Here is a 24,545-nt window from a genome sequence, read left to right as displayed (position 1 = left end):
ATTGTAGGCTTCTGACTCATTGTCAGACAATTTGTAAACAAATAGGTATAGAGTTGCTATCACTCCTTAGAAAGTGTGTTTGCTTGTTTGGCTGGGAATTGAACCAGACACTACAAGTTGGTTACAAATATGGATTCATTTAGGAAAACAAAGTCATGGGATATGAATTGTGTAGTTCCCAAACATAAGCATTTTAATATGGGCCACAAGGACAACAACTTAACAGACTTGCAAGTGTCTAAGTATAAAAGGCAAAAATGCTGTGGCTAAAAATGTTCTCAGCCATTGTATTTATATCACTCAAAATCCCCAAGGTTACAGGTTGCTGTTTTTAGATATCCTCAGTTTTAGTGCTACCAATTTTATCTAATGCTTTGGTGAATTTGGGGAGGGGGAGAAGACTGGGGAGAGGAATATTATGTTCCAGTTGTTACACTCTGGAAACAAAAATGAGCATGACTTAAGTTCACCTTATTAAAAATATATACTAGAGAAGAGGTGTGTTTAATGCTTCAAAAACCTATATCTGTTGGGATTATAGACTCAGGGAAAAAAATCACCTCTGCTTTTTGAAAAATGACGGTGAAATATATTGTTTACCCTCTGAACACTGAATTTATGCCACAGTGAAGCAATCAGGGGCCTTTAAATAATTAAATCTGTAACACAATCAGGACTCAAGTTTCTGTTTCACAATATAGCCATTCTTAAAAGCTTACTGAGCATTAACTGTTCAAAATTTTTTATATACATATCTGACACAGTCCCTCCCTAAGAAAAACTAAATAAGTATACAGCACTAGTTAGAAAAGAAGCACCATAAAGATATTTCAAAGTTTGGTGGAAATTCAAAAAAGGAATTGTGCGACAAGAGTTTTCTGTTTGCTTGGTTTTTGCTTTTTAAATAGTAAACAGCCAAACAGTGTAGCTGGTAATAAAGTTACATATTTTTGTAAATTACTGAATATATCTATTTTTAATAGATTAGAGATCATTGAAATTTGTTCCAATGCAGACATGGAGCAGTTTTTAGTTAGGGCTCCCTTTTTTTCTCATAGAGCAAATGCAGCATTCAAAAATATCTAACTTGCTAAAAAAGATGGAAAAATCTCTGACATTGAGATTTGCCAGTCTCAAATTTTTTCACCAAAATACCCATAATTAGAACCCAGAATAGAAGAAACTTCTGTTCCTGAAGTATCTGACTGTTTATCCTGAAACCAGACTTTCAAGACTTAATTTTTTGAAGGCTCATATTTTTAAAACCTTATATGGATTTTGTATGCCATTCTATAATGTATTTCTTTTTTCTTAATATATCCTCCAACAAATGATAGTGTAAAACTGACACTTAGTGAAGATGGTGAAGATGTGTTATCATGTTGGACCTGACATATGTTCCAGCCCAGAATAAAATAGCTCTTAGAAATATGTGCATCCCTTGTTGTAAAGCAACTTATTAAAGAGACTGGCTAATGCAACTACTCCCCCCCCAATCCTGCAAAATAATGTGCTCTATAAAACTGAGACTACTTTTACAGCATTTATTGAAAGAAAAAAAAGTGTTTGGATTGCCTATTTTAAGGTCAAATCCAGACTAGAAACTGAAGGACTCTAAGTGGTAACTAAACATACACTCATTATATGACCTTGAACAAGCCAAGCAGGCTGTGGCCATGATTATGTATACAAACCACCTACGTGGAGTGTCATGCCAAGGTCAATGTGTTTACACCAGCCATTTTTGTTATACACGCAGAACTCCATGCAGTTGTTCTGGGTATAGCAGTCGGAGTGGATGCCGGCACAACTATAACGAAGAGACTGCCAGAAACAGGCTGATTATATAGGCGATTTAGAGTTGAGCAAATTATGATAATGAATCAAGTAAACAAACATCTATGTTACATAGAGTGATTCTGGATGAACTACTCAATTGATCATAAAATTGAAATAACTGTTGAAATATCAACAACTGTTGAAGTATCCGATATATTGTTTTACAAATAGAACATTCCTGTCAACTAACATGTATTTTTCCATTAAAAAAATATATGTCATGGGACTTATCTGGTGGCACAGTGGTTAAGAATCTGCCTGCCAATGTATATGTATATGTATATATACATAATATATAATTATATATAAAATAAGTAGGGTGAACATATAATTTATCATCAAACCAGGACACTTTGGCAATAAAGGATACTATTAATAATTAAATCAGGATATCAAGTATAAACTGGGATTGTCCTGGGCTAACAGGGACACTTGTTCCCCTAAGAAGGGTCATAGCAACTTCATGTCCAGGCAGCAAAGGAGAAAGTTATCAGCTTGGTTCATAATCACAGAGTATGTGGGATTTTACAAACTGAAATATATTCTCTGCTTCATCTCATTAAAGGCAGAGAGTGTATCCCAGGCTTCTAATGTGGAATAGATGTTTACATGTGATGTGATTGGACGTAGCAGACATAGATATACAGAGTTGTTTAACCTAAGAAAATTAGAGTTGAAAGTCCAAGAATAAAGAAAGACCAGGGGAAGTAAGTTGATTGATACAGCTTTGTTAAATTTTTAAATCATTGGACAAAGCTCTTGGAACTAATTTTTAACAAAGTTTCAACTAAAACTGAATTAAAACCATAAATTAACTTTACAGATTTAGTTATGACTACCTAAGTTTACCACTTTTCAATAGATTTGGATTCATGGCTCAGGATAATGTATGGGTTTTTCATTTTCTAAATGATAAACTAGAACTTTTTCTTATTAGGTTTATTATGACTCATATCAGAAAAACAAATTCTACAAAGTGATTTTACTCATTTATTTACATGACATTTTAACCCCAAAGTTTTCATTGCTGTATTTGTTAAAAGGGTAATAGGAATAGAAGTTTTCCTTATTTCTTTTCTCATTCAATAAATATTCATCATAGTCACTCTCAAACATTAGCAGAAATAAGAATTACCTGGAGGGCTTATAAAAATACAGATTGTTGGACCGTGTCCCCAAACTTTCAGATTCAGTTGGAATATGGTAGGACCCAAGAATTGGCATTTCTAACATGCTTTTAAAAGGTTCCCAGGTTAATCTGAGACTGCTGGTCTGGGCACTACACTTTGGGAAACACCAGTATATTGAACACATAGTATTTGCCAAGTGCCCTGTGCTGGGGATACAGCAGCAGACAACAAAATAGACAAAAATTCCTGCCCTCATGGACCTTCTTTTCTTTTTTTCTTTTAATTTTTATTGGAGTATAGTTGATTTACAGTGTTGTGTTACTTTCAGGTGTACAGCAAAGTGAATCAGTTATACATGTACATATATCCACTCTTTTTTAAAGTCTTTTCCCATATTGGTTATTAGAGTATTGAGTAGAGTTCCCTATACTATAGAGTAGGTCCTTATTAGTTATCTATTTTATTTATAGTGGTGTGTATATGTCAATCCCAATCTCCCAATTTATCCCTCCCCGCTTCACGGACCTTATTTTCTAGTGAAGGGAGATATACAATAAATACAGGATTAAAATATATAGCATGTTAGATAGCGATAAGTGCTGTAAAGAAAAACTAAACGTGAAGTGAGGCATATGATGAAGAGGGTCATTAGGGAGGACTTTCTCAGAAGGCAACATTTGACTAAAGACCTTAGAGAGCTGGAGAGTGAGTCAGAGATATCTGGAGGAGCCCTAAATTCAAATGCCCTAAGGCTTAAATGCACTGGCCAAGTTAAAGAACGTGAGGAAGACCAGCATGGCTGGAGTTGAGTGAGCTACCATAGGGAGAGCATGAAGAAACAAGGAGCAGAGGCAATGGGAAGATCAGCTCAGGTAAGGCCTTATAAGCCATTGAGGGGTCTTTGGCTTTTATTCTTAGTGACAGGAAAGGCCATGGATAAAATGAGAAAAAAAATGTCATTAGCTGATTTGCATTTTAAAGGGATTACTGGGGCTACTAGGTTGAAAATAAGAGTCTGGAGTTCAAGAAATAGGTGTAGGCTGAATATATAAATTTGGGCGTTTCCAATCTATTGGTGGTGTTTAAAGCTGTGAAACTCAAGAGTTTACTACAGACAGGAGTGTATCTAGAGAAGAAGAGTAGTCCAGGAACTAGCCCTGGGGAAATTCAACTTTAGAGGACAGAGAAATAAAAATAAGAGCCTAGAAAAGAGACAGAGAAGGAACATCTGTGAAATAGGATAGAAACCAGCAAAGACTGGCATTCTGGAAGCCAAGTGAAGAAATTTAATCACCAGGAAGGAATTCATCAGCTGCTAATAGATGAAGTCAGATGAGTAATGAAAACTGACTCTTCACATAAGCAACATGGTGTTCAATAGTGGTGCTGACAAGAGTTGTTTCAGTGGGGTGGTGGAGATTAAAAGCTTGACTGGAGTATTTTCTTGTGAGAATGGTGGGAGAGCTATTAGAGAGAGAGAGTGAGTACGGGCAACTAACTTGAGGAGGTTTGCTGTTAGAGAAAGGAGAGATGTGGGCAGTAATTAGAGTAGAAGGTTAGATCGAGGGAAGAGTTTTTGCTTTTCTAAGATGGGAGAAAGTATTCATGATCTGTGGATTGATGGTTATGATCCAGTAGAGGCAGGAAAACTGGTGATGCAAAGAAATAGGGGCTAATACTAATATACTTGAGGAGGAGGGAAGGGCTGGGATTTTCTGCCCAGGTAGAAGGTCCAACCTTATATCAAAACATGGATAGTTGATCCATAGTAACAGGAAGAAAGGCAGAGTATGTGGGTACAGATGCAGGTTAACAGGGTGTTTCAGTGGAAGAAGTAAAGTCACCAACTGAGAAAGAGCATAATGAAGGGTTGTTGGACATTTGAAGGAAGATGAAAATATTTAAATATTCTCTAGTTGAAAGAGAGAAAGGGAAAGATAAAGAGAGGAAAGAGAAGAGAAAGAGAATGAGAGACTGAGATTGGAGAAATGTGGTAAGATTGCAAGCAGTGCTAATATAATCAATTTGATATTTTGAAATTACTATTTCATTTAAAATCTCTTGGGTGTTTTTTCCAAATATCTGTAGAGCTACTAATCAGAGTAATGTGTACCTTCCCAAGATCTCCCTTATTAGAAATTATACAAAAAAGTGAAGGTCATTTGTTTGACCTGTCAATGAACCTACTCATACAGAAGTGCATTAAGCCAGGTTTCAGGATAAATTGGGATAAAATATGCTAGTGAATTCCTGCTTTGTGAGATTTAATATAAATATATGATGAATAAACTAATACATATATATCTATAGATAGACATAGATAGATAGATAGATAGATATCTTTGCTGTCTTTTAAAATTTCAAAAGTGTAACTGTTTCTCAGTTGAGGTGAAAAAGTATTCATTAGACAGAAATTTTATGGGATGACCAATCAGACCTCTTGTTCATCTGTTTTCAACTATTCTGTGAGGAAAACACTTGTGTTCCAGGAACCCTTCATACATGTGCGGCCTAACTTTGATCAATGTTCAAATTTTTTTTTTCATAATAAAGATATACGGTGTTAAGACAACGTCTGTCAGGAACAATACTCCCTTGAGTGTGATAATGGACAGGTATAACTTCCTGTAATAGATAAAAGGAGTACTATAACTCTGAACATGAAGCACAGAAACATGTGAGAACTTGGCCTGTTAAGTGTATAAGACAGTCTAGTCAGGGCAGTAAAAGATGTTATCAATCAGCGATAAAGCTCTGAAAAACATCTAAGGAAATAGGATAATTCCAGATGCTTTGATGGACACTGAGGATGTCTTATGTCTTTGTAAAGAATACTGCCTTTGTCTGAGACAGTTCTCTAGTGCAAGGTGCAGATCTGCATGTGAGGGCAAGAAGGCAATCTTACTCGTGCATGTGTTCCTTCTCTACGTACCCGCTGAGACCTACTGTGTACAGAACAGGGGAAGGAACTCTAGAGAATGTGGAAAAACTTAAAGGTTTGGTTCTCACCTTTGAGAGGCTTACAGTCTAGTCAAGAAATCATCTACACCTGAAGTAACAATATTTAAACAAAGCAAGATACTAAACTGTATTTGAGGTTCAAGAGACATGCAGATAACGAATATTTTTCAGGGCCAGGGTAATCATCATGGGGAGGTTTGGCCCTCAATCATGCTACTGCCTGATGAGAGGTCCAGCAATACTTTGACTTTTGTTCTAAACTTGGATACCATCAGAATGCTGTTGGAAGCTTTTTAGAAATACAGGTTCCTTGACTCCACCACATCCCTGCTTTATGAGTTTTGTGAACCTCAAAAACTACCCCATACCTGGCTGCACAAGTTGTAGAAAGAGCTACTTCACCCAATAAGTTTTTATTTTCTTGTTTCAGCTTAATCACTCAGATATTAGTCTTTATCCAGAAAACACAAAGACATTATCAGCATTGTCAAGATAGATGGATTCTTTCACTCATTTTTACCCAAGGACAGTGGGTTCCTGACCAAAAGAAATGAAATCCACAGGACATAAAGTAGAATTATGCTTTCTGATCTTTTGTAAGAATTAAATTTTTCACATGCATTATGCTATATGAATCAATTACAGTTACAGTACCTGTTTCTATCAATATGGAACTGGCAAAATCTCATTCATCTTTCAAAATTCTTCTCAGATGTCACCTTCTCTGTGAAACCTCCACTGACCACCTCCTAAAAAAGAATTATTTCTCCCTCCTCTGAAAGAGTAGTATACCTGTACATAGCATCAATGTTGCCATAATAAGTAAATATTGAGGTTAGCTGTGAACTTGTTGTGGGTTGAATTTCATCCCTTCCCCCAAATTTGCATGTTGCAGCCCTAAGACCCAGTACCTCGGAATGTGATTATATTTGGAAATAGGGCCTTTGAAGAAGTATTTAAGTTAAAATGAGGTTGTTAGGGTGGACCCTAATCTGATCTGACCTGTGTCCTTATAAGAAGTGGAAATTTGGACCTACAAGAGATATACTGACAGGCATGTGCACACATAGAGAAAAGACCAAAGACCATGTGAGGACACAGCAGAAAGGCAGCCATGAGCAAGCCAAGAAGCAAGACCTCAGAATGAAATTATCCCTGCCAAACACCTTGATCTTGGACTTCTAGCCTCTAGAACTGTGAGAAAATTAATTTCTCTTGTTTAAGCCATCCAGTCTGTGGTATTTTGTTATGGCAGCCCTAGCAAACTAATACATTTGTCTAATTGTCTTACTGAGGATGAGATCCTTCACGGCATGAACTATGTCTTACCTTTGGTCCCCAGCATGGTGTCTGGGGCCTAGTAAATGTCCAGTAAATGTTAATTAAACTTACTTATTCTAGAACAATTGTAGAACAATTACTTTTTCTAGAACAATTTTGTTATGAAGGAAACAATTTTGTTATGAAGGAAAAAGAGTAAATATTCTGTAGTTTACTTATATATGTTATAAATTAAAATAATTTATCAGATGCTAAAAAATATTTTTAAATTAGAAGAAATTTGGAAAACAAGAAAAGATGTAAAGAAGAAATATTTAAAAACTACTTATAATCCCACACTTGGGCATGACCCTTTTTACTATTTTAACATACTAACATAAACTTTTTTATTTGAAATTTATACATATATATGTAATTCTTTTTTAATATTCTTTTTGTATCATTTTTCTTTGAATAATATATATATAAACATTTCCTGGATTATTAAATAATCTTTAACAATATGCCTTTTAATAGCTGCATACTATTCTATCATATCGATCTACTAAAATTTATCTCCTATTTAGATTGTTTCTGATTTGGGAGATGATGCTACAATGAGCTTCTTCGTATGAAAATCTTTACTCACATCTCTATTATCTACTTATGATAAACACCTTTAGGATTGGACACATGCACATCCAGCAACTTTAATAATATGGAAGGTTCACTCTAGGAAGGTCAGTTATCCAACACTTCTATAAAAACTTTTTTATCCACAGAACGTACTGAATCCCTATATGTCAAACCCAGGATAACTACTTTTCTATAGAGATGAGAAAACTGAGATCTCAAGATGTTAGAAAACAAAAGCCAACTGAAAAATATAGTCATTAAGTTTACACAGCATGGGGACTTCCCTGGCAGACAAGTGGTTAGGACTCGATGCTTTCACTGCCATGGGCCCAGGTTCAATCCCTGGTTGAGGAACTAAGATCTCACAAGCTATGTGGCCCCCACAAAAAAAAAAAAAAAAAAAAAAAAAGTTTACACAGCGTGTACACCAGAATTAACTGTTTTAGTATAAAGAATGTTATGGGCTGGTTCACCCATGTCATTGGTCATGGTCCAGGATAGGAAGAAAAATGGAGGATCCTCTGCCCTGTGTACTCCTGGCTTTTGAGGAAGGCCAAGGTCAAATGAGGACCAGGGTGGACCCTTTAAACACAAGACCCAAACAGGAACTTGTCTTGTCAGTGTATAAGTGTGGTACTCTTTATAAGAGTTGAGAGGAGGGAGAAATTGCTGTGGTTAACTGTAATCTGAGAAAGCTTCATGGAAGAGATGAACTGGGCATTGAAGAATAACTGAATAACTATAGTTTACAGAGGAAGAGAAAAATGACCAGACCATCTGTGGCAGGCAGAAATGGCTCCACACAGATATTCACTCTCTACCCCCCAGAATCTGTGAATATATTACCTTACATGGCAAAGGGGAATTAATGTAACAGATAAAATTAAGTTTGCTAATCGACTGATCTTAAAAATAGGGAGATTATCTTGGATTATCTGGGCAGGCCCATTGTAATCACAAGGGTCCCAAAATGAGGAAGAAGGAATCAGAAGAGTCAGTCAGAGTGATGTGATGGGAGTAAGATTCAACCAGACATCATTGGCTTTGAAGATGGAAGGGATCAGTGGGTAAAAAATGAGACCAGTCTTTAGAAACTGAAAACAGATTTTCCTCTAGAGCATCTATAAGGTAATCCTGCCAATACTTTAATTTTAGCCCAGTGAGACCCATGTCAACTTCTAATTTCTAGAATTATAAAATAATGAATCTGTATTGTATTGAACCATTAATTTTGTGGTAATTTGTTACAGCAGCAATGGGAGATAATACACCACAAAAAATGGAACTACAATAAAGGCACAAAATCAGAATTCATGTGGGACATGAGATAGCATAAAGATTAGAGATTTATGCTGATGAATAGTGGGAGACAAGTTAAGGAAGGTAGGTTGAGGCTGGATGGGAGGAAATTATGAATGTCTTTCAAAATAATCTGAATTTTATCCTGCAGATGATAGAGAACATTTGAGCAGGAGAGTGACATAATAAAAGTGATACGTTTCAGCAAAATTAATCTGGTGGCAGTACGTAAGGCGGATTGACTGGAGAAAGAGCAGTTAAGTTTTTACAATAATCTTAAATGTGAATGATATGCATCTGGACTATGGTGGCAGCTCCAGTTGAAATGGAAGCTCAGGCATGAGAAACATTTTAACAGACAAACCATGTACATACTTTTTCTTATACTGAAATCATTTCATAGACTTACCCTAATTCCAAATTGTCAAGTGAAGTGCTGTTGATTTAGATAAATTACGAGAAGTCAAATAGTCCCTCAGAGCTCTCAAAAGAGAACATATATTCTTTTTAAATCTGTACAGTTCTACATAGAAGTATTTTAGAAAGAGATTGATCCTTTCTCTATTGTCTTACCCTGTAAATCCAGATGACTAAAACTTATTCTTTACTGAGAAGGAATGTGAAACAAATTGCCTACCATGAATGTCATTCCATCTATTTAAGTATATAATTGATTCCAGACAATGGGAAGCTTCTTTTGTCAGTAACAAGTTTAAACTCTGCCTTCACATACAAATTATTTTTCAAAGAAAATAAAAAGTAAAGCGTTTAATTCTGTTCTCAAAAGAGCCCATGATAAGATGAAACTGAACATTGATTTGTTTTTCTAGTATTTTTTTTAACCAGTAGATACTGCCTAAAAGTCAGTTGAATGATAAAGTAACTAGAAAATTTTCCCAATTCCACCTTGAGTGTGTGTGTGTTTGTGTGTGTGTGTGTGTATGTTCATTAGTTCTACTTTATTTACAATAGCTCTATGTAAATTGCATGAGAACACTTGGGTGTCAACTTGTGATAAGTAATGTATTTGTTGAAATGCCTCTTCTCATTATCCTACCTATTATTCCATTCCTTCCTGTAATGGAGTTTTTCTCCTTAGTGTCTACACAGAGTAGCTGCCCAGTTAGATTTGGGTGGATAGATGGATCGATTGATAAATGAAATAGAATCACAGGGTCAAATAATATTCACAATATTTAAGGACTTTGATATATACTACCAAAATACTTTCTAAAAAGAGGTTCCATCTCACTAGCAGAGTACTTATTCCAGCTCACTTTTACCTGCACCAATTAATGTTTTCCTTACTAAATCTTTGTAAATTTGTTATATTAATCCATTCAATAAAAGTGAGATTAAATATCTTCCATGTTCATTAGATTTGCATATTTTCTCTTTGTCCAGGTGTCTGCTCATTTCCTTGGTCCATTTATATGTAGAGTTGGGTACATATCTTAGATAATTTACACACACTTTTTATAAATAAGACTATTTTGACAAATATTTGTTATTTGTACTTTAGTATAAGTGATTTTAACATGCAGAATTTTTTACATTTTTATATACTTGAAATCTTATATTTTTATATACTCAGAAATTCACTCCAGACACAATTTACCTCACCCTCCTCATTATATGCTGTGGCCTATTAGTCTTTCCGCATAGCTTTCAACAGGCCTGGTTCAGTCCATCCACGGTCTTTACAGATGCTGTCCCCTATTCTTACATTTTCTCCCTTCACATCTTCCTATCAACCCCTCCAAAGGTATGTATGCCCTTCATACTTTTACAACTCAGTTCCAATATCACTTCCTTGAGGATACAGTCTGTCAGGTATTTTGGTCAACACCTGCCAGAATAACTGAATTATAATTATATAGTCATTAAAATTAATATTGAATTAACATCCATTTGGGTTAAGGTTTATGTCTTTTCAGAAGAGAATGGTTCTCTGTTGCTCATTTTCAGACACATAATGCCTTAGCAGGTTGCCTGGCAAATAAGAGACACTCTGTTAATATCTGTTGTATTAATCTATTAATTGCATTTAGAAGTAGAGAGTCTTACCTGAACTAGGGGTGGCAATAATTCTACTTTTGTATGTTTGTTTTATTTTTTTCCATTTAATTCTCATTCCACCTGGATTTCACATGTGTGGTATGTGATATAAATCTATTTATTGATGCTTTCTGGTATATTTATATATCTGACTGATAAAGCAAGTATCTCCTTGTACTCTTTTAAGAAAATTGTAGATTTTTTTTTTTCCCAGTTTGTTTCTGTAGGTGAAGTTCAACAAGTAAAATCAGTCTTCTTGGGTCTGAATCTTGGCAGCCCCATTTATTAATTATGTAATCTGGAACAAATTGCATAATTTCTATGCCTCAGCTTTCTTAATTTTAAGATGGTCATAATAATAGTACTACCTCAAGGGGTTATAATTATGGTTAAGTATGTTAATTTATGTAAAATGTTTAAATTTAGGTGCCTGGCATATAGAGAGGATTTACTAAGTGGTAATAATGACATTTTTCATCAAGGTTTCTCCTAAAAAAACCATGTGAAGCCTAATGGAAATGACATTAAATCCATAAATTTGTAATGACTTGATATATTTATAATATCAATCTTTCCATCAGGATCATATTTTCTATCTAATCATATCTTCTAAAGTGACTCTCAGCACAATTTCCTCACATTGACCTTCCCACACATTTTTTTCTTATGGCTATTTCCAAATATTTATATCTGTGGTACTATTATAAATGGCATATTTCAATCATACTTTCTAAATAGTTAAAAGCAAAAGTTAGGGCTTCCCTGGTGGTGCAGTGGTTCAGAGTCCGCCTGCCGATGCAGGGGACACGGGTTCGTGCCCCGGTCCGGGAGGATCCCACATGCCGCGGAGCGGCTGGGCCCGTGAGCCATGGCCGCTGAGCCTGCGTGTCTGGAGCCTGTGCTCCGCAACGGGAGAGGCCACAACAGTGAGAGGCCCACGTACCGCAAAAAAAAAAAGCAAAAGTTAAATTATGGAGTTTTATATATTTATCCTTCAGATAGCAACTTCATTTAATTCTTATAAGATTTTTAATGAGTTCTCTTCAGATAATTTTAGAGTACAAACGTATTGTCTAGAAACGATGGCCACTTGTGTGTCATTTCAACAGTTTTATTTCTTACTTTTGCTTCTTGTGACTTAAATCATTAGTTTGATGTTTTAGACTACTCTTTGGCAAAGTGTATTCTCCAGAAGCAAGTTCTATGGAGTGTTAATATGCATTTTTGAAGATAACTGGTAGCATGGTCAAATAAGTCTAGGAAGCACTGGGTTAACCGGACTAAAGTTCTCTTATTTGTATAGACGAGAACCTGAGACACAGAGAGCAAATTGCCCAAAATCATACAACCAGAACAGGGACTAGAAATTGAATCTTGATTCCTAAATAATTGTGTCATAAGCTACAAATGATCAATGAAAATGAAAGAAATTAAAATGATGAAAGATATAAGTTGTGAAAGGCATAACAAAGAATATGTGGCTTATTTATAAGGGCCTTAAATCTCATCCCTATACTTTATATTAGGTTCATTTATCAATTGAGAAGGAAAACAAATTAGTCAGTTGGGTTCCTTAGTATGCTAATTGTTTTATAACAACATAAAGGCAGATAAGTATATAAAATGTATTAATAAAAGATAGACTATGTAGTTCCAGAAGACACATAAGAACAAAGTTCTATGAGAGTTAAAAGTGAGTGGGGGTGGGATGGGGGCACTATAGATAGATAGGTAGATAAATAGATAGATATGAATAGCTTAAGATTTAGAGATTTAGAAATAAATAGCTTTTATATAATTTATATTTTATACATATTCTGCCTTTTTTCTTCTATAAACTTTATAAAATGCCTGTGTATTGCCTTCTGACAATGCAAAAAATACGGAAATCAGTTCCTCTCTTAATAAGGTTTCCAATTTAAGAATAACTTACGATATATGAAACAATGTCCATAATAGAGTAGGTAAAAAGTTCTTTTAGAACAAAGGAAAGTCAAATGAGGCCATATCTGAGATGTGTTTATAAGACAAGTAAAACTCTTAAGAATGGAGAAGGTGAGTAAATCATTTGAATCAGAAGTAGTAACATATACAAGATCAAGAAAGATACCAAAAACGCCAAGAATTTAGTCATAAAAAGTATAGCCATCCTTTATGAAGCATGTACTATACACCAAGCCTTTCACGTACATTATCTCTTTCAATCTTCTAACAGCCTTTGAGGACGTTTTCTACTATCCTCATTTTAGATATAAGAAAACTGAAACTTCCAGGGGCTAAGTAATTTGTCCATGGTCCCAAGTGTAATTTGTGTAGTTGGATTCAGATTCAATTCTGTCTGACCACAAACTGCATGCTCTTAACAATTATGTCTATGTTAATAACTACTCTGGTGTGGCTGGCGCATGGGAAAGAGGACTGGTAGAAAAAAAAATCACTGAAGGTGAGTCTGAAAAGGAAATCTCAGAAAATATTGTAAATGGTCATGTGTGCCAAGTTAAAAAAAAATGTAAACTTTTTATTCTCTTGGCAGTAACAACAATAGTAACAGTAATAAAATTCAGACTATGATAATTTATGTAGCACTTATTAAATACCAGGTACTTTACTGAGAAGGGCTGGGACTAGGGTAAGACCAAAGAGGCTGTCAGGGTACAGAATTTAAGGAGGCACTCACCCTCAGGGTCACTGGGTCTCGGTACTGAGCACTTCACACATAAGAGAACGTTAAATGCTAGAAGTTTAGCCAGAATACTAAGGGATAAGACCAATAGAATAGATAGCAAGTACTCCCACAACCTAGAGCGAACTGTTTTCAGGGCAAAGTAAGTGAGGGTGAAAGCTCTTCTGCTCCCAGTCATGATACCCAACCCAGCCTGTTCCATAGACTGAGGCTATGGGAACATCTCTCTTTCTCTCTTTCTCTCTTTCTTTCTCTCTTTCTCTCTTTCTCTCTTTCCCTCTTTCTCTCCTCTTTCTCTCTCTCTCTTCTTTCTCTCCTCTTTCTCTCTCTCTCCTCGTTCTCTCTTTCTTTCTCTCTTTCTCTCCTCTTTCTCTCTTTCTCTCTTTCTCTCTCTCTCTCTTCCTTTCTTCCTTTCTTTCTTTATCTTTGCGGTATGTGGGCCTCTCACTGTTGCAGCCTCTCCCGTTGTGGAGCACAGGCTCAGGACGCGCAGGCTCAGCAGCCCGGGCTCACGGGCCCAGCTGCTCCACGGCATATGGGATCTTCCCGGACCGGGGCATGAACCCATGTCCCCTGCATCAGCAGGCGGACTCTCAACCACTGTGCCACCACGGAGGCCCGGGAGCATCCTTTTGAAGCCTGTGCTATAACAGTCTCCTTAGGCATTCCATTCTCCCTTGGGAGATAAAGCAGTGCTTTTTTCCACCTTAGGCCATTTGAGAAGGACCTAAAATATTGGGTTGGCCCAAAAGTTGGCTTGGGTTTTTCAGTAAGATGTGGAAAAACCCGAATGAATTTTTTGGCCAAACCAATATCATTTAGAATATGTGCCCCCTGGAGGTTAGTGTACAAAGATTGACTAGATTTCTGGAAAAAACAGAACAAAGAGAAATGTAGGGGCTGCAGTGGGGGAAACTACATTTCCATTAATGACAGCAGGATGAACACACATTTTGGACAAATTATACAAAACTTGGAAACAATGCAAAAGAAGGACTGCAAGTCCTTTCCATGCTGTGCTGACACATTGTACAAAGGGCTCACCTCGGGATTATTTAATAATTTCGAGAGTGTTCTTTTGTCATTAAGATCCAGAATCTGTGAAATTATATATTTACCCGCAGAGTTTTGTTCAGTATATACATATCATTTCTGTCTACTAGAAGAAACAACCCCAGAGATTGCAGTCACATTAACTAGTTTTGTATCTAACCTACCAAATCTTGTCTGACATTTTTCTTCAGTATCTATAAATATTCAGTTTCTCAAATATTCTGAAGTGGCTTTATCATTCTACTGGTTCCTACTAATTTATTAAGTACATTTTTTCACATATGTTCACTTTATACTTGTAGGTAAGTCATGTGTATGATGTTCTTAAAGTTAAGTTCTACCACTTGATCTTGCTATAGAATAAATTGAGGCCAAATGAGAAAGAGGTAACCTAGACTATCTTAAAAGGGAACGCATTCAAGAAGGCCACAGGACCTTTGGGAGGGGTCAAGCGATTCATTAGAAGTTTGGCTAGGAAAGCCTGAAGAATGAGAGGGAACTTAAAAATAACTACCCCAAAAGGCATTCTCAGAATCAATAGAATTGCAGTTGGAAGTTCCTTGCAGAGCAATGTCTGAGGAATGTGCAAAATCACTTATGATAAAGTTTTGAAATCTTGTGAGCCATAAGATTCTATTGCACTATGCTCAGTAATGGGACCAACCATATTACAGCAGTGCCAGCCACTCTGCCCTATTTTACCCTGGTCCCCTTTTCGTTTGGGTAAAATTCAGAGATTAGAAATCATGGACACTGAATGTTTGTGCCCACCCAAAATTTGTATGTTGAAATCCTAACCCCCAATGTGATGGTATTAGCAGGTGGGGCCTTTGCAGGTGATTAGATCATGAGGTTCGAGTCCCCATGAAAGGGATTAGTGTTCTTATAAAAAAGACGCCAAAATACTCTCTCATCCCTTCTGCTACACAAGGACACAGCAAGAAGACATCCATCTATGAACCAGGGAGCTGGATCTCACCAAACACTGAATTTGCCAGAGCCTTGATCTTGAACCTCTCAGCCTTTAGAACTGTGAGAAATAAATATTTCTGCTTTAAGCCACCCAACCTATGGTATTTTTGTTATAAAAGCCTGAATGGTCTAAGACAGACAGCTAGTGGGTGAGAAGAATAAATCTGAGAAAGAGAAAACAAACCGTCCATCTATCTATGGTGAATAGAATTTTAGGCTTAAGTTTGAAGTTACGTACTACATTATACTATAATGCGCATTTTAACTAAAGTGAGATTTTTCTTATGATTAAAATGAGTGAGAAAAATTGTACAACGTACCTAAATTTAATCCAAGTACAGAGAAAACAGAAAAACTAGTCCAAGAGGAACTTTAGGGGCAATGGGAAAAGGAATAGAGTTGCTTTATGATTGCTCTCTATTAAGTCCCATTTTTTAATACAATGGCTGCATTTTTATTATCACATTTAATCCTTATAGAAATTATACAAGGTGGGTAGATACCTTTGTCTTGGTTTTCCCAGCAAGGCTCTGTACCTGACAACTTATCCTGGCCACAAGAGTAAGTAAATAATATAGACATATGCCCCATACTCCTGGCCACAGAGATTGACTTGGAAATGGGTAAGTGGCCCAAACTAGCCCAAAATCTACATTCATCGTTAGTTGTTTTCCTGGCTGCATCTGACAGGTGAAAGAACATTTTCTCTCTGATGTTGGTAGATAGGTCGGTTGCAAGTTCAGGGATGTCCATGCCCTAATCTCTTTCACAGGGGAAAAAAGCCTAACTACAGTCAGAGAGAAGGAAACCAACACACAAAAGGATAAGAAATAAGACAAAGCTGTGAGAAGGATCCAGTCCTTGGATCCTATCTTCCTGACACTAGCTTTCTTTTCCCATGTTCAAGTTCTATGAGCCACTAATTTTGCCTTTTCTTTGTAAACCAATTAGATTTATATTTCTACTAATTTTCATCCAAAAATGTTTTACTATTACAATGATATATATGTAACTGATGATGAGGTTGGAGAGATGAAGTATATAAAGTATCTTCCTCAAGGGCATAAATGTACTAAGTGGCAAAGAGTGAACTAGAAATCTGGATTTTTCTGACTATATAAATTATTGACCTTAAATTATATTCTGAAAGGTCAAGGGCACTGTTGAAGTTTTATAAAGGGGAGTGACATATCAGTGATGTGAGAGTTTAATAAAAGTAATTAAGCTTCCTCTTCCTACCTTCTTCCTTTTTTCCCTGCCCTCCCCCTCCCCTCCCCTCCCCTCCCCTTCCCTTCTGGAACAGTTTTCTCCTAATGCTTATGCTGAACTTGGGCAGAGCAAGTTAGGCATCTGTGACTGCGAGGATGAAGAAAGCTGGCTCAGGACAGGGTTACTGGAGCTCAGTCAGAGGGTAGGGAATATCCATACAGAAGCTGCCCTGCATGAGGAGTTAGAGCTGACCAAGGTGATCCTCTTGTTACGGTAAAAGGATCACAACAGACCCCAGATTCTCTTGTTTCAGCCCTTGCCTCACTAGCTGTTTTCCTCCTCTCTTTCTCCACCCCTCCCGCATTATTTTTACTACTTCCCCCACTTCTAAACCTTAAAAAAAAAAAAACTGCAGAAATTGCAAAACTATCTTTTGAAAGAACTGTTCTGACAGTTGCCAGGAAGTAATTGAATCCATGATCTCTAGCAAGAAGCATGAAAATCAGAACAATCTCCAATCTTTTCCACTAAAGGTTTTGCAGCAGTTAAAGATGAAGAAAACTTCTACTTCAGCCGGATCACAAGTACACATACACCTCTCCTCTCCTCACCCTATAAAACTCCAGTCCTGCAGCAGTTAGGGGAGTTACTTTGATGCTCCTCAGGTGCTTTTGGATGTGCACCAGCTGAATCAAGCCTTTAACCTCTATTTGAGTCATGTAAACGATTTTTTTTTCTTGACAGTATTCACATAAGAAAGGGAGTCATGCTGAGTGTGAGATGTCAAAGTCTGAGAGGAGTGTGTTCACAAGGAGCAGCATGTGTAGGGCACCTGCCCAGGGGTGTAGAGGGCATCTATGCAGGACCTAAAGTTAGAGGTCCAATTTGTGATTAAGAAATTCTGGAAGCTGTGAAGGTAAGGAGTTTTTATATATGTTGTTTTGGTGTATCCTTTAGCATCTGAACACATAGTATACATAGATGCAAAATAAGAATTGTGTAATGGGTGAACTAATGAGTAAGTAAAGCTTCTGGGAGATGGTTTAGAATATAAACCTGAAGAACATTATTCCAACATAGCTGATATTCTGTTTTTAAACAAGAAGGAAACATTTTTGCTTCATTAAGCCGTGAAGTTGTTGGGGATTTGGTTTGCTTGAAGAGAGAACTGTGCTGTTTTATGACTGTTAATCCTAGGTATCCAAAATCCCACTAAAAGAAATACTTAGCACCACAACAATAAGACAAAGTCCAAGTAAAGTAAACATTCCAGAGGGCTTCAGAGGTTAAATAGGAGTCTGGAAATAATTATCCTATTGCTAAAAAATAAATAACATATGGAATATATAAGCAGTTGGGGAGGACTTCCTCTTCTTAAGCAGGATTTTATTTTTGAAAATTTTTTTGAAATATATTACCTGTTTGAAATATTCTAAAAAGTAAGACAATAATATAATTAATGTTTGCTAGTGATATATTTAATATTATTGTTTTTATGATCCACATTTTATCATTTTAAATTATTCACTCTGTAATAAGTGATGCTATTTAATATTATTACCTTATGTCCCACTTTTTATTACTTAAATTATTCCCATTGTACATTAAGTGATTTAATTTAGTCTTCAGAAAAATGTTAGCACATATATATATATAGCACCTATATATAATATATGTAGCATATGTATAGAACCTATCACCCAGTCAAGAAAATTTTAAAAACTGGATTTATTTTATAGTCTCACTTTCTTATTTGACTCTGTCTTTCTTTTATTATTTTCTAAGCTTCTTGAAGAAGGTATCTAGAGTATTATCACTTCCTCCCTTTGTCCTCCCCCCACAGCAGTCTGGTTTCTGTCCGTACCACCCCACTGAAGCTGCTTTCACCCAGAAACTCTTCTCCTGGTCATTAAATCAGAGGGAAAATTTTTAGTTCTTAAATTACTTGACCACTAAAAGCATTTAGCACTACTGACCACTTCTTGAAACTCTCTACCATCTTGATGTTCCCCATACTACTTCCTTTTCAAATTTCTTCCTAATTATTTGGCTATATCTTCTCAGCCTATTTTTCCTTTTCTTTTTCCATTATCTTTCACAGTTGATAATGTTACTATTTATTCATCCAATTCCTCCAAATAAAAACACTGGGCATCATCCTTGACCACTCACTTTCCTTCTGCCCTCACATCCAACTAATTCTAAATATATCTCCACTCTTTGTCCTCACATCCGTTTCCACTGCTGCTATCTTAGTAAACACTCTTATTATCTCTCACCAAGTGATTGCAAGAGCTTCCTAATTAGTCTCCCTCTTTCCAGCCAGACTCCCCACATTCCATCCTTCATAATTGCCTGATGGTATCAGATCACTCCCTGTTAAAAAACCTTTCAGTGGTTTCCCATTAATTGCAAGATAAAGTCCAAGCTCTTTGGAATACCTAACATACCAGATTTCCCTTTTTAAAATCTGGACACAGCTTGCCTCTTTAAGTCTCACACACAATATTTTGGTATGAAACTGCTTCTAGTTCCTACGTTTATCTTACTGTTCTACGCACCTACATATTTACACAGGCCATTCGCTCTGCCAGGGAATCCCTTTCCCCTGTAAACTGGCAACTCTTGTTCATGCTCCACTGTTCCACAAAGTTGGTTCTTCTGTACTCTTCTCAACTTACTTTACATAATATTCTGCTCCCATGGCTGTTAATACCTACAGCTCAAGCCTCTCTCTGGATTTTAAAACACTGTATTCAACTTCTTACTGGACACCAATGGCTATTTCCTATATCCGGAATTTACGTATCTTTCTCCTCAAATTTATTCCTATCTTCATTATTCAGGTTAATGACACATCTAATTTTTCCCTGTAGAAAATCAGAGCTCTCCCTAATTTCCTCCTCTTCCTCACTTCTGCATTATCTAATTTCTGTTCAGTACAGTTGACTCTACTATCAAAATATAATTTAAACAGATTCACTCACAAGCATCTACCAATAATGGTGCCCTAAGTCAGAAATGCACCATTCTTGACCATGTCAATGTCCTTTTTAGTTAAGTCTGTTTCTATTATCACATGATTACCTCAATCCATCATCCTTTCTCCTCCTACAGGCAGAGTTGTATTTCTAGCCTAAAAATTGGAATACATTTTATCTCTGCTCAAAATCCTTCAACAGTTCCCCATGGTCAAAAAATAGAATCTAAGTTCATTTGCATGACCTTCAAGAACTTCCTCATAAGTTCCTTGACTTCCTTTATGACTTTTACCACAAAGATAGGAATGCTTATACCTTTGTTCCTCTGCTTCAAAAAACCTTATCTATTAATTGGGCTTTAGAAAGTTAATTTTTTCAGAATTGGTCAGTGACTATCATTTTTGCTTCTGTAAGATGAATGTGTAATGGCATGAAACAGAAAAAAAGGGAGACTGGAAACAAATAGAGCTTGAAATTTAGACTTATATAAAAATAATCTAGTAACTGGTCAGCAGTCCCCTCTACATAGCTATTCAAGGCAGAAAAAAAAAACAACTAAGACCTCATAAAAATAGTTTGATAATTAAGGAGCTATTGATATATTTCTTATGAAAAACAACCTACCTCTTGGGAATGTAATTCAGGTTAATAAGACAGACAATGGTCAGTTTTTTATTTTGTTTTGCTTTTTTTCTCAGTTGATCGTAAATTATTCCCCAAAGTGAAACAAATCTAAAATTGTACAGAGGTGTTTGGCTTTTTTTTTTTTTTCACTAACTGAGAACCCTTGAATTTTAAGTTACATTCTTTCTTCTTTTGCATTACAGAACATCATTTGAAACAAATTGATATTTTTGCATCTTGGCAATACTCCAGGGACAACATTACCAGCAATGAATTTTCTTCCAAAAATCCAGAGAATGCAATGAGAGCCTAATGTGGGCTCAGTTAATTACATGTTTGTAAAGCACTCTGTTGGTGCTTTTTTCCCCTCATGTATTTATTTTTAACACAAACATATACACTCTACCAACTGTGGTGCAACCACAGTCATACCCTCTAAACTCCATGAGAGTTTACCTCCTGCATTTATTTATTCAACATCCAACAAATATTTATTAAACACTTGCATGAAGCAGACTTGAGTCCTACCTTCATGGAGCTTACATTCTAATAAATAGCATTTATTGAACTTAGCTACATTCCATGCATTGTGCTACCCATTGTACTTGTATCATCTCATTTAAACCTTTAGGCTCACCGTAATTAAGTAACTATTTATCATTATTAGTATTATTCTTATTATTATTATTTTACAGGTAAGTAAATAGAAACTTAGAGAAATGAGTAGCTAACCACAATTTCAATAGAAGCAGCAATGTGTCCAGCTCAAAAGTCAAAAACAGTCCTCCTTGCAAGTAGTGTTGGCCACCTACAAAGTATTGGCCAGTGAGTTGTAAGTAGAAGTGTTTAGGTGAGATTTCTGAAAAAGCTGCTTAATAAGGCACAACTCATCGTTTTTTAACACTTAGATTGAACAAAGACCTGATAACCTGGGGCTAATATTGACCATGAAGAAAAAAACCAAAGAAAGGAATTGCAAAGATAGCTACAGCTATTCAAACTGCCTACCTCTGGACATTGTGTTAGTGAGAAAAAACAAAACAAAACAAAACAAAAAACTATCATTTAAGCTTCTATTTTGGGGTTTTCTATTATATGCAGCCAAACCCAGCTTCAACTGACACCATCAATGATCCATTCTCCACATAGCAGCCTGGGTGATCTTTAAAATGCACATCTGATCATATCATTGTCCTACTGTGGTATGGCTCACCATCACACTTGAAAAAGAAATCCAATTACTTATAAAACATGTAATTGTGAGGCACAGAAGTGGGAAAAAGTCTGGGACACCCGTGTGTCCACACATGTGGCTACACATGTATTTTATCTTGCATCAGACACAAGCTCTTTGGCCTAGAATAATGTATGAGGTTTCTAAGTGGTACATGGACTGCTCATTTATTGGGAGCATAAAGATTACATGATTTTTTTCTCAGGAGCCATGATTCATAGCATGAGCAATCCCAAACCAGGAGCATACTGTTAAAAGCATTCCAAATATAAGAATATTCCTCTCAGCATGTATCATCAGTATATTTGCCCAGAGATCCAAGTACCATGCTTCCAAGAAGATAAGACTGGTCACCTGCCTTCTTTCTTACTTCAGGAATATTACCATGGTTATCAGGAGAGGAATAGGTCACAGGCGAGCTGTTTTAACTCCTTTCTCACCGGTTTAAACTGAAAAAGTTATTTCTTTACCATGTTTCATCTTAGTATGTTTCATTCATAGGTATGTTTACCTATGATTATAATTAATGATATTTATCGAGTGCTTAGTATATACTGGACACTGTTCTAAAGCTTTACTTGTTGTCTTAGTTAGCTTGGGCTGCCATTACAAAATACTACAAACTGGGTGGCTTAAACAACAGAAATTTATGTCTCATAGTTCTGGAAGCTGGGAAGTCCAAGACTAAGGTGCTAGTAGATTCTGTTCCTGATGAGAGCTCTCTTCCCAGCTTGTAAATGGCCAAATTCATGCTATGTTCTCACATAGCCTTTCCTAGGTGCACATAGGCGGAGAGAGAGCTCTTCTTCTTAGAAGCCACTAATCCCATTGTGAGGACTCCATCCTCATGACCTAATCTAACTCTAGTTACTTCCTAAAGCCCCCATCTTCAAACACCATCAGGTTGAGGGTTACGGCTTCAACATACAAATTTTGGGGACATGCAAACATTTAGTCCATAACACCTTCATTATCTCCTTTAATCCTCACATCAACCTATGAGGAAAATATTATTTTAGTTCATCTTACAGATGGAGAAACTGAAGCACAGAGAGGATGTGTAACGTACTTAAGGCCACACAACTAGTGAGTGGCAGAACCTGAATTCAAATCCAGGCAGTTTGGAATTACATCCTGGGTTCTTAACCATTATGCTATGCCACCTTACTATATTAAAAAGTAATCATGAGGAAACAGCATGAAGTGCTCAATAATTTAGAGTCTATATGTATGCCTATCTTCTCAAAAATTTCCCCAAAGTATACTTATAACTTGCTGCATATCCCCATTCAACCCAAGAGATTGTGGAGAATCTTAGAAGCAAATATTTAAACTATATTTTTCTCATTAGTTACCTAAATTTTACAGTATTCATTGTGAACTGCATATAGATTAAATGAGAATATGGAGATTATTTCCACAACAAATCTGTAAAAGGCCCTTTAAAATTGATTTTTCAACATGTCTGATATCTATTCGTCTTTCATTTCTAGACCTCTTATTACTACTGGTCTAGCTCTAAGTTTTCGTTTCCTCATTACTCGGGGAGCAATATGGCCAGGATTAAGTATGATTAAGTAAATGAAAATATGTAATGATATCTTATATGCTAAAATATGCTGTAGTATTTTTAATAGCTCAAATTATATAACCCGTGTAAGATAAATATAGCAAATTCAGATTACAATGTTTTAACAACTTTTAGGAGAAAGGTTATCACACTATTCATTCATCTGACAGATATTTATTGCATTTTCACTATGTTCCAGACACTTTAGGTGCCAGAGGTGTTTAGTGGAAACAGACAGAATGCCCGCTCTAATGGAGTTTATATTTTGGTAGAGATGGGGTAGCTGATACAAACAATCACAACTCAACGAAAAACTAAACAAGAAAAATATGATAGTAATAAGTACTACGAAAAGAAGCTAGGATGTTGTGATAGTGAATTACTGGTGGCTGCTTTAAAGTAGGTGGTTAGGAGACCTCTCTGAAGTGGTGACAAGAAGCTAAGATCTGAGTGACAAGAAGGATGCAGCTAAGCAGAGAAGCAAAAAACCCAGAGTCTTCTGAAGAGAAGGTAGTGTAAAGACCCTGAAGGGCCTGCTGGCAGTTCTAAGAAACGAAAGAAGGCTGAACTGGCTCAATGATTGGAGCAAAGAAGAGACAGGTTAGAGATGAGCTCAGGGAGGCAGGCAGAAGGCCATTCACCTTGGGCTATAGGTTTCCTTCAAATTATTAGTAAAACTTAATACTGGTAAAATCTCTGACTGATGTGAGCTTCATTTGACTCTTCAATCCTCTGTTTTAGCTCAAAATTGAAATCAAAGTTCAAACTATATTAAAGACCAAAAAGCATTCTAGAAAACTTTTAGATGTTTGGAATTCATATGCTTGTTTAATTTAATCTTCTCACCAATCTTACAAGGTAGACATTATTATCCTTGCTTAACAGAAGAGAAAACTGAAGTTTAGAGACATTATTAATATTAAAAGAATAATGATTATCTTTAAAACCATTAAGTCTCTGAGAAGAAGGATGGTGTGTCAGTTCCTTGCCCATATCCCCTTGCCCTTAGCAATTCAATGCACTGTGGCCCAACTTC

The sequence above is a fragment of the Delphinus delphis genome, chromosome 16, assembly GCF_949987515.2.
Source record: "Delphinus delphis chromosome 16, mDelDel1.2, whole genome shotgun sequence".
Taxonomy (NCBI): Eukaryota; Metazoa; Chordata; class Mammalia; order Artiodactyla; family Delphinidae; genus Delphinus; species Delphinus delphis.
This window is presented reverse-complemented; position numbering follows the sequence as displayed.